The following is an 11,742-nucleotide window of genomic DNA, read 5'->3' on the forward strand; positions in this document are numbered from 1 at the left end:
CTAGCGATTAACTACGGCAAAACGAGCGGAGGAATTTATAGACAAAATTAAGAAGATCTCGGACTTATATTAAGTATAGATAGCAGAAGTAGCGCAAAAATAGGAGGATAACGTAAATAAAACTAGGACCCTAGCTCTAGTATATTATATCGGAGACAAGGTCTAGCTCGACCTAAGGAATTACTAAACCGATAGACCTAAGAAGAGCCTCGACTCGAAATATACTAAGTATACGGTCGAAGAAGTATTATTACTAGTATTAGTACGACTCTCTAGGATTTCTAGTAATATTTACCTAGTATTCTATACTAACCTTCTAAGACTAGCGAGTAGAGACCCCCTACTAGGTTAGGAAATCGACGACGAATAGCCGGACTCTATTTTATTTAAGATATACGAGGAATAGCAAGTCGAAGAAATCCTATACGCCTAGAAAAAGAAATAGAGTAAAGGAAGAGAAGCGCTCGTAAAATAGAGTAGTTACTATAAACCTATATAGGAATCCCTAGATAATATCGTAGATACTATAGCGCTAGACGATTTCGAAGCGAAATATAGACAAATTAAGACGAACGATAGATCTTTAGGAGACTAGGAGAAGAGAGATAAGCGAAAGAAATAAGGCAGTAACCTAGAGTTTTCCCGTAGAGTAACGATTATCGATTTATAGATTTTACGGATTTTACTAACCTTTAGATTTTTGCTAACTTATTAGTTTTGTTTAAGGATTGTTTTAGTTTACTTAGGGAATTTAGAAAGGGAGATATAATTTAGGAGTAGAGAAAGATCTTATTTAGGTATTTATAAGTAAGTATCGGGTCTCTATCCGAAATTAAGAGGTCCTCTTAGGATAGAAAAAAAATAATAATACCTCCGAAACTGCCTAGAGCCTACTAGAAAACCTATAGGAACCCTTAATTAGCAGCTTCTTATACCTTCGGACTGTTACGATTAGTTCCGAGCCTAAGAGTAGTAGGAACCCCCCTAAGTAGTAAGAAGAAGAGGTTAGGGCGACAAAATAGACGGATAGCTATAGAATACTTACGTCTAGGTCTATTAAGCTACGATATTAGCGACGGTGTTCGTTACCTCCGAGGCTACTACGCTAAAAGAAAAGGTTAGCGGGGGTTTTATTACGAAAAACGAAGAAAACTTACCTAAATAATAATCCCTATAGCTAAAGAGACTTTAAGGCCTTCTATATCTTAAAAATCTTAAGAAGGTTAGTATACTTAGCGGCGATAGTGCTACGGGTCGCGCGGGTATAGCTAGCGTAGGCTACGTAGGCTATTTAAGGACTAAATAGTTGGCGAGGGTTTTAGTATAGGAATCGGAGAAACTTATAGTAGAACGTAAGCGATTCTCTTCTAAGTATAATTAGTATAAGCCCTTAAGCCGGCGTATAAGGGTTAGAGGCTAAGTAGTAAGAATATATACTAAACTTTAAACTAAACTAAAGGGAGTACTAAATTAATATAGCTACTATCTATATAAGACGAACTACGAAGAAAGGAAGAAGGGTACCTTAGAGGGAGAGCCTCTTCCTTAGTATCCCGCCCTACGGGCGTCTAGCGCGTCCGACGTATAAGCGTAAGTATATATATCCTACTTGCTAGCTTCCTAGTAAACCTCAACCTCTACCTTTAGGTCCTTCCCTACGCGCTAAGCGCGCGCGCGTACATCCCGCTTATCCGCTATCTCGTAGTACCTTTATTTCCTAGCTAACTTGCGTAGCGCGCGTATACAAACTCGTTTAACCGCTCTTAAGCAAATATATTTCTCCTAGCTCTTCCCTATCTTCCGGTTCCTTCCTACTACTCGGATCTATCCTACGACTCTATATATCTCGCTTGCTATCGTCCGTATATACGTACGCGTAGTTTAGTATAGTCCCGTCGTTTATATATTAATATATAACGTATTGTTCTACTATATACGGCCTCCGCGGGAGTCCCTAAGATATTACGTTATACGGCTAAACAGGCGGCTAACTAGGCGACCTGCTTCGCTAGGTGCCCCTACTACTAAGGTAACTCAAATCCGATATTACTTTATAGTATAGCGGCTAGCTTATAGGACTTGTCGGTGCTTTCTAGGTAGCTACTATAATACGGCGGGCTTAAAGAAAGTTAGCGAACCCTGCGATAAATAAGGCGGATACCTTATAGATTAACTAGCGCAGTCCTCGCTAGAGTTATAGTAACTAATATAGTAGATTCGACGAGCTAAGTAGTAGTAGTAGTAGTAGTAGTAGTAGTAGTAGTAGTAGTAGTAGTAGTAGTAGTAGTAGTAGTAGTAGTAGTAGTAGTAGTAGTAGTAGTAGTAGTAGTAGTAGTAGTAGTAGTAGTAGTAGTAGTAGTAGTAGTAGTAGTAGTAGTAGTAGTAGTAGTAGTAGTAGTAGTAGTAGTAGTAGTAGTAGTAGTAGTAGTAGTAGTAGTAGTAGTAGTAGTAGTAGTAGTAGTAGTAGTAGTAGTAGTAGTAGTAGTAGTAGTAGTAGTAGTAGTAGTAGTAGTAGTAGTTGTAATAAGGGTTATATTAGCAGGTAGGTAGGGTAGTAGTAGGTATAGTAGTATTCGATAAGGATCTAGGAGGAGAGAGAGGAAGGCAGGCAAGTTAGCCTAATCGCTAAGCGCTAAGCCCTACCTAAGGCACTAAAACCCTAGCTTTACTCGAACTAGTTATATACCGATTACGTATAGCCTCTAATATACGCTTCCCTTCTAAAGGCCGCGCCCTCGTAGCCTATCTATATTCTAATCTTTACCTCTATTACCGCTAACTTAGCAGATTAACTAAGCTGTCTAGCCGCGCTAAATTAAACGCTCGACTACCTAATTATATAACATACTAAACCTTACCTTCTAATACACTATCTAGCTCTAACTACGCTATCCTTACATATAATAAAGTAATATATATCTACGAGAATTAAGGGCCCTCGACTAATTATAATACGAGCGCGTCTTCCCTACTATAATAGGTAGGCGTACGAGGTATTATAGTACTACCTCCGCTCTAAGTAATATTATTCGAGTTTTTTACGTCTACTCTAAAAGACCTAGAAATGTCCGCTTCCGAGGGATTGTTCTTATTATTATAAGGGCTATTATTATTCCTAGTTTCGCTAGCCCTAATTAGTTAGGTTTAGTAGCCTTTAATTGTTAATTAATCTTATTCTTTAAAAAAACACAGTTCGTCTAGTTTCTATAGGTAAAGGCTATTATAAGTGCAATAGTTAAGGTTCGCTTCGCTTAAAGGGTTAGAAAGATCGAGAAGTAACCTATTATCCGCAAGATCGACCCCGGCTAGCTTAGCTCTATATTTTTGCTCTTAGTTAGTTTATTAATCGCTTAACCTTTTTAAGCCCTAAGCCCTTCGAACGGCTTAACCCTTTTAACCTAGTTAGTATAGTACGATTTAGCCTTAGGCTATAGTATAGGTAAGGTTATTCTTATAGGTATAGTAACGATAACAAGTAAGGTTAATAATAGTAGCGAGTAGGTAATATTAACAATAGCGGCGCTAGCCGCCTTAGTGCTAACTTTACCTTACTCCTAATTTCCTTCTTTAACTAGCAACGCTTTAACTAGTAATACTATTACTAATATAGCCGCGCCGTCTTTCGATATACCGCTAGCTCGTACTACGACGCTATCGTTATTATCGCTAGCACTATTCGCCTATACGCGTACCGCCTTTGCCGACCGCCTAGGCCTTAGGGCCTCGATAGGACGTAGGAATAAGAGGGGGTCTAGGCGTCGAAAGAAGGGTCTTATAGGGTATACCGGTAAAGAGGTAGATTCCTTAAAAGAGCAGGCGATTAGTTAATAGTTATAGCGCGTTCGTTGTTACTCGGTACGCGTCTATAATAATAGTTCAGTCTTATTTTACTAATAATTACCTGCCTCTAATTAGCTAGCTAATAGTACCCCGGGGGTAGTATTAATCCTAGGTCTTTCTAGCGACATTATAGGCCCTTAGCCTTCTTCTTGTTCTTTATACTAGTCTATTACTCGTCTAACAACTTAGCTATATCCTTAAAGGAGCCTTTAGCTTCCTACGAGTCCTATTTAGGTAAATAGCCTTACTATCTTAATAGGTACTCTTTCTTGCCTTACCTAGTCCGATGCTTTAGTATACGCTCTATAGACTATAGCTCTTTACTATCGGCTAAGACTTCTTCTAACTTAGTAGGCGCTTTATCGCCTTCGCGCTAATAGTATAGTTTAAGGAGGGATATATAGAAGGTGTTATAGATAGTATAATAGGGAGGAAGCTACAAATAATAGGCCTATATAGAGGAGCCCTTAACTTCTCGGATACGGAATAGGCTAATATATCTTAGTGCGAGCTTAGGCCTTGTTTTGCTATTAGGTAATAGGTGTTTATAGGTACGGAGGTTCTTTATACTAAGTATAACTATATCGCCTTGTTTAAAGGTTATTAGTATATAGCGCTTATCGTAGTAGGTCTTTTAGTACTCTTAAGCCTTTGTTAGCTTCTTAGCTATCTTAGTATAGATTTCTTGTATCTTCTAGACACGTTCTATTACCGCTAGTGTCTCTAGTACTTAACGCGCTTCCCTTTCCTTACGCTCGGCCTCGAGCGTTAGTAGGTCTTATAGTAAGGCAGCTTTTTAGCCTATTATAGCTATATATAGTAAAACCTTGGTTAATAAGTGTATACTATTATTATATACGAATTCTATAGGCTATAGAAGGTTAACCTAATCCTCGGGGTTCTTATTAATATAGCTACGTAGGTACTGCTATAGGGTAGCATTCTGCCTCTCTATTTAACCGTTAGTCTATAGATAGAAGGCTGTTAATAGCCGATGCTTTAGTCTTAGCTATAGGCATATTTCGCTCTAATAGTGCGATATTAGTATCGATCTACGATTAGACACTATCCCCTTAGGGGTTCCCTAATAGGTATAGAAGATATTATTCTGTAGCGCTTCTACTATATTAATAGTAGTCTAATCCTTCCGCGCTGGGATATATCGAGCGCCTTTAGTAAACCGATCTACTATAATAAGGATAGTATTAAAGACGTCCTTGCTATCTCTACGCTTAGTAGGCGGAAGGCCTATAATAAAGTCTATTATAAGCTCTATAAATAGCTTCTTTAGAATAGGAAGTAAAAACAACTCGCTAAATAGTAAGTGCTTTAGTGCTTTAATACGCTAGTATACTATATAGGTCTATATATATTCTTTTATATACCGTTTACTATTCGGCTAGTAGTATATACGCGATAGTAGCTTATGCGACCTCTCTATACTATAGTAACTAGCAAGCTTACTATTATAGTGTCGCTTTAAAAGCTCTTGTCTAATCGATTGTTTAGCGGGAATATAGTATCTGCCCTTAAACTTAAAGTAACCCTCGTTATCGATCGACTAGTTACTCTTACTAGATCGAGTCGTTCGCCTACTTATAAGCTTATTAATACGTTTAGTAGCAAAGGCGTCCCTCTACTAAGCCCGTAATAGCTTATCTATAAACGATTAACTATCCCTATTTATAAGGTTATTTAATAGCACCCTTGCTATCGAATAAGGTACGTATTATATATATCTAATAGTACTAGTAGCTAGAACTACTACAACCTCTTCTATAGTGCTATCGCTATATAGGCTATTACTATAGATAGCAATGTCTTTAATCGAGTTATTATAGCTCGAGCAATCTACGTCCTTTCTTTTAACGTATACTAGAAGAACGATAACTCCGCTATAGTATTTGTTACCGCCGCGGGGTCCGGAAGTCCGCTTATCCTACGCTTACTTATTAATAATACAGGCTATAGCAATTTTATACTATAGGGTTGGAAATAATAAATTAATATACTAAGTCTCGCTATCGTAATTAGGTCGCCTCGATAGGCTATTAGTAGGGTTGCTTACGCCTAGCCGATATAATATATTAAAATCGAACCTAGCGAGGTAGACGGCCTATCTAGCCTATTAACCTATAACCCTTATAACCTTAGTAATCCTACGTAGGTTGTTATAGTCTATATAGACCTAAATAGGGTACTAAGTACTATCGAGATAGTAACGCTAATATTTAAAGGCTTCTACGATCGCTAAGAGCTCTTACTTATAGGTCTCGTAACGACGCTCTATATCGATTATCTTTTGTAAAAAGAAGGCAATCGGGTGCTAGTAGTTATTATTATTTAATTGCTATAATATAATAGCTAATATAGCGAACTGTAAAGCGTTAGTTTTAATACGGATCTGCTTGCTTAGTATAAAATAGTATAATAGAGGAACGTTAGTAAAGCGTTGCTTTAGACCGTTAAAAGCGGCTTGTGTTTTATTAGTCTATTTAAACTCTCTAGAAGGGTTGGCCTTAGTCTTAGTAAGCTTAGTTAGTAGCATTACATACCTCGAATAGCTCTTAATAAATCGACGGTAAAAGTTAGCAAAACCTAGGAATAATTAGAGTTCCTTAACGCTAGTAGGGATTAGCTATTTAGTAACAGTTTTAACCTAATTAGAGTCGCCCTTAATACTATTAGTCGATACGAGGAAGCCGAGGAATAACACCTCCTTAGTAGTAAAGGTACATTTAGAAAGCTTGTAATACAAGCTATAGGTCCTTAGGCGATCGAGTACCTTACGGACTATAGCCTAGTGCTCTATAATATTAGGTAAGTGTATATAAACTAGGATATTATATAGGTAAACTATACAGAGGTAGTCTAATAGGCCTAATAGAGCCCGATTAACATAGGACTAGAATATAGTAGAGGCATTAGCTAGGCTAAATAGTATAACTAAGTACTCGAAATAGCTATAGCGAGTACGGAAGGCTGTTTTCTATTTATCGCCCTTACGAATACAGATACGGTAGTACGTATCCTTAATGTCTAATATAGTATAGAAATAGGCACTAGAAAGGCAGTCGAGGGTCTCGTTAATAAGCGGAAGTAGACAGCGGTCCTTAATAGTAATAGCATTAAGTCTACGGTAGTTAATATATAAGCGTAGGCTACTATCCTTCTTTAGAACAAATAGGATTAGTATACTAGTAGGGCTGTTGCTATACTAAATTCGACTATTAGCTAGGTTCTTATCTAGATATTTACGCAATATAGTAAGCTCTCGTTTACTAAGGTTATAGAGGGGCCTAAAAGGGACCTCTTTACCCTCTATAATATTAATCTTATAATCTGTCTCTTTAAATATAGGCAATGTCGATGCTAGGTAGTATTTAAATATATTAATATAGGTTTCTCGAATAGGCTATAGTATACGAGCAAGCTAATTAGGATCTATACTATCGGGGGGTATAGGTTTATCGTTATTACTACCGAGTAGGTTAGCAGTCGGATTAGCTAAGGTTAGGTTGCTAATAAATAGGACCTTAATATTGTTAGGACACTCGCTAACGTTAATATATTTAATGTCCTCTTTCCTAGCGATTCTGAATCGCTACTATTAGCTGCCTAAGTCTATAGCTACGGCGTATTGCTTAAGGATAGGGTTACTAATAATACTATCGGATAGAAGGTTGTCTATATCTACTACGTAGGCAGTAAAATCTAGCAAGCGCTCGTTGCCGAGGTCGTCTCTTAGAACTATAGGAATATAGTAAGCCCTATAGGTTAAGTGCCGAGCGTTATTAAACTAAGCAAGGATTAGCATATTAGTTCTCTCTAGTTGTCGAAGGTCTAATTACTTAGCTAGGCGATAGTTAATAAGGGCACTAACTGAATTTCCTAGATCTAGTATAGCCTTAGTTTAATAGTTAGTTCCGTACGTGTCCTATATAAGACAGGTGCGTATAATAGCTAGCACAATGTCGATAGTTTTACGCCGTACTAGGCTAATAGTTAGTGCGGCGCTTACTCTTTTTTCGAAGGTTAGCCTATAGGGGTAGCGTTAGCCGCTAAAAGGTACTTCCTATATTTAGCGAAAGCGCGGTTAATCCGGGCCTAATCCCTTAGTTTGTCGCATTAGCCTAGTAGATAGCTAGTACTATCGCAGTTAAAGCACTTCAATCCGTTTAGGGGGTTGCTATAACCGTTATTACTACTATTATTAGTCGAGCGGTTAGTATTATAGGGATACGAGCCCCTTCTACGGCCCCTATCGTAGCCTCCTCTATATAGTCGCCGGCTACGGCCTCTTCTACGGTCGTTATTACTGTTCCTATTATTAGTATTGTTATTCTAGTAGGAACCTTAGTTTCCTCCGCGGCTACGGTTGCTACGGTTAGTACTAGCTAGTCGAATCCTCGATTCTAGTTATTACTAGAGCTAGACAGCTCGTTCGGCTATTTCTACTTTAACTATAAATTAAATACGTATTAGGTTAGCTTGTTCGAATATACGGCGACGGTCTGATTCGAGGATAAGCTCCTATCTAAGCTTTAGGCGTATTTCCGAGATCTATATAGAATTAGTCTTAACTAGAAGGTCGTCTTCGAGGGTCTTTAAGTAGGCCTCGAATAAGCGAGCCGACTAATTAGTCTTTTGCTTAGTCTAAAGGTACTAGTCCTAAGCATATTGTTGCCTTAGTATAGGGTTTCTAAGGGTGTCTAGTATAATAGTTTTATAGGTTTGCTACTAGATAGCGGTCTAATTATTAAGGGAGTTAAAATAGTTATCCTAGGTACGTTTTAGGTCGCTATTAATATACTATATAGCGTAGACAACTAATAAATAGTCTTCTGGAAGAGCCTTAGGTACATTTCGCTAGTTAAGCTTATAGTTACGTATATAATTGCTATACTGCTTGCGACTAGAGCCTTTAAATATAGTATAGTCCTTAAGCTTAGTATCCTTCTTCTAAATAGATAGTAAGGAAGGTTCTACTATTAGTTTAGTAGTAGTTATCGGGGCTTCCTAAAGGCGGCGAAGCTCGAGGAGGTTATCCTTTAGCTACTACTCTTAACGTAGGGCAGCGAGCCTATTTTAAGTAGCTTCCTAAAGTCTCCCTACTAGTTAGGGGCTAAAGGCTAGTTAGCTATATCGTCGATTAACAATATTATTAAGAATGTCGTTAATAGGCAATTCTAGATTATTACCTAGAACTATAGGCTCCTTATTAAGAGGCTCTATACTACTGGTATTGTTATTGCTAGCGCTGCTAGCGGCGCCGCGGTTGTTATTGTTTCGTAATAAGCCGGCTATTATAATAAAGGGTAGCACCGACGATGTATTATAGCCTCTTATAGTACAGATATAGCGGAATTAGTAGATATCGGCCTAGTACGATTAACTTGGTATAATAGGCCGTATAGAAGGCCTTACTTAATAATTAGTACGGTTGTTTTAGTAGAATAGTACGTATAGGTCCCGTTCTTTAGGCGTAATATAGTTAATCGATAGTTTTCGTAGCTATACCGCTAAAAGCTTAAAATAAGGACTATCTAGCTACTACCCTTAAAGGGTAGATCGGGTACTATATAATAAGGGTTATATTAGTAGGTAGATAGGGTAGTAGTAGGTATAGTAGTATTCGATAAGGATCTAGGAGGAGAGAGAGGAAGGTAGGCAAGTTAGCCTAATCGCTAAGCGCTAAGTCCTACCTAAGGTATCGAGACCCTAGCTTTACTTAGCCTAGTTATATGCTAATTACCTATAGCCTCTTTAGCCCTAACAGTAGTAGTAGTAGTAGTAGTAGTAGTAGTAGTAGTAGTAGTAGTAGTAGTAGTAGTAGTAGTAGTAGTAGTAGTAGTAGTAGTAGTAGTAGTAGTAGTAGTAGTAGTAGTAGTAGTAGTAGTAGTAGTAGTGGTAGTAGTAGTAGTAGTAGTAGTAGTAGTAGTAGTAGTAGGGGTATATAAAGAAAAAGAGGAAGAAGAAGGGAAAAACAAAAAATATTAATATTCCTAGAAAGCGATATAAAAGTAAAGATCGTAAAAGCGAAGGAAGGCGCGAGTATAAGTAAAGCGTTTAAAAAAGCAGTTACAGCGCGTTTTAGAAGGCGGTTAGTAGGTAAAAGAGCGCAGCCTAGAAGTCGCGAAGAAAGTAATAGTCCCTAAAACCTAGTATATAGTAACCCTAACTGGAAAGTAGTAGAAATCCTAGGCGCGCGGAAGGAAACTACGAGCGCGTTACTTTAGAAAGCTTAGATAAGTATAGATCTAATCTCTAAGGTAATAGCGCTAGAAACTACGAAGGGCGTTCTATCTCTATAAAGGAAGGGGAGGAGGACTAGGGTAATATAAAGGGCTACGCCCTAGGTAGAAAGTACTAGCCTTAGGCATTCGGCCTACGCGATTCTAACCTACTACTTAGCGCTTAGCGTACCGCACAAAGCTATTCGGATTTACGTAGATAGACTTAGCTCTTTATCGAACCTATTAAGTCTTATATCTAGCATCTACGTACGCGTTACTTATCTGTAATAGTTAGTACTATCTAAAACGCTTATAGTATCTAGATCGCTTATAGTAAGTACTATCCGGAAGCCTTATAGTACTAGGTACTATTTAAATTTTAAAACGCTTATAGCGAGTAGTAACAAGTTACTAACAACTTAAATTCGAAACGCTTATAGTAAGTAGTAAGTAGTACTATCTTAAACAGTAAAGCACTATTTATAGCCTAAGAGCTTATAGTAAGTATTATCCGAAACGCCTACTATAAGTAGCACTACCTAGGACATTAATAGTAACTACTACTAGAAAACGCCTATAGTAAGTACTACCTATAAGTCTTATAACGTTTACAGTAAGTACTATTCGGAACGCTTATAGCAAGCTTATAGTAGTAAATACTATTCGTAACGCTTATACTAAGCAGTAAGTACTATCTAGAACGCTTCTTATTCTAAGTACTATCCGGAATACCTCTAGCGAGTAGTAATTATAATGCCTACAGCGAGTAGCATCTACACCCTATAACGCCTATTACGAGTAGTATCTATAAAGCCTATAGTAAGTATTTAGAACGCCTATAGTAAGTACTATCTAGAATCTCTATAGCCATTAGCGAGTAGTGCTATTTAAAACGCTTAGTATAAGTACTATTTAAAGCGTATAATAGTTCTAATCCGGAACAGGTATAGTAATCCTAATCCGGAGCGCGTATAGTACTTCTAATCCGGAATGTATATAGTAACTATAATTTAGAACGCGTATAGCAGTCCTAGTAATCTAAAACATATATAGTAGGTTTTATAACTTTTATCTAAAACACGTATAGTAGGTACTACTAGTAATACGCAAAGGAAGTTCTATTTATAATACCTATAGTAAGTACAATTTCGAACGCTTATAGTAATTACTACCTAGACCGTTTATAGCAGCAGTAATATTCTAGATGCCTATATTAAGTACTTCTAGGATACGCGTACTATCCGGAACGTCTTTAGCGAGATATTTCTGAATGCCTTTATTAGGCATTATCTAAGAAATCGATTAAAAAATACATAAAGAATATAGTAGGTCTTATCCGGAACGCTTATAGTAAGTACTACCTAGAACGTCTATAGTAAGTCTTAGCCGGATAGCGTATAGCAATTCTAATCTAAAACGCCTATAGCAAGTACTATCCGAAAAGCGTAGAGCAAGTCCTGTCTAAAACGCGTATAGTAAGTACTATTTAAAAAACTTATAGCGAGTTATATTCGGAACGCTTATAGCAAATACTATCTATAAGGCCTATAGTAAGACTAATTAAAGATGTTTAGAGTAACCCTTATCTATAACGCCTATAGTAAGTCTAGTCTAGAACACTTATAGTAAGTCTAATATAGAACGCGCCGGAACGCGTATAGTAGGT

Source organism: Pseudocercospora fijiensis (genome assembly GCF_000340215.1).
Source record: "Pseudocercospora fijiensis CIRAD86 unplaced genomic scaffold MYCFIscaffold_6, whole genome shotgun sequence".
Lineage (NCBI taxonomy): Eukaryota > Fungi > Ascomycota > Dothideomycetes > Mycosphaerellales > Mycosphaerellaceae > Pseudocercospora > Pseudocercospora fijiensis.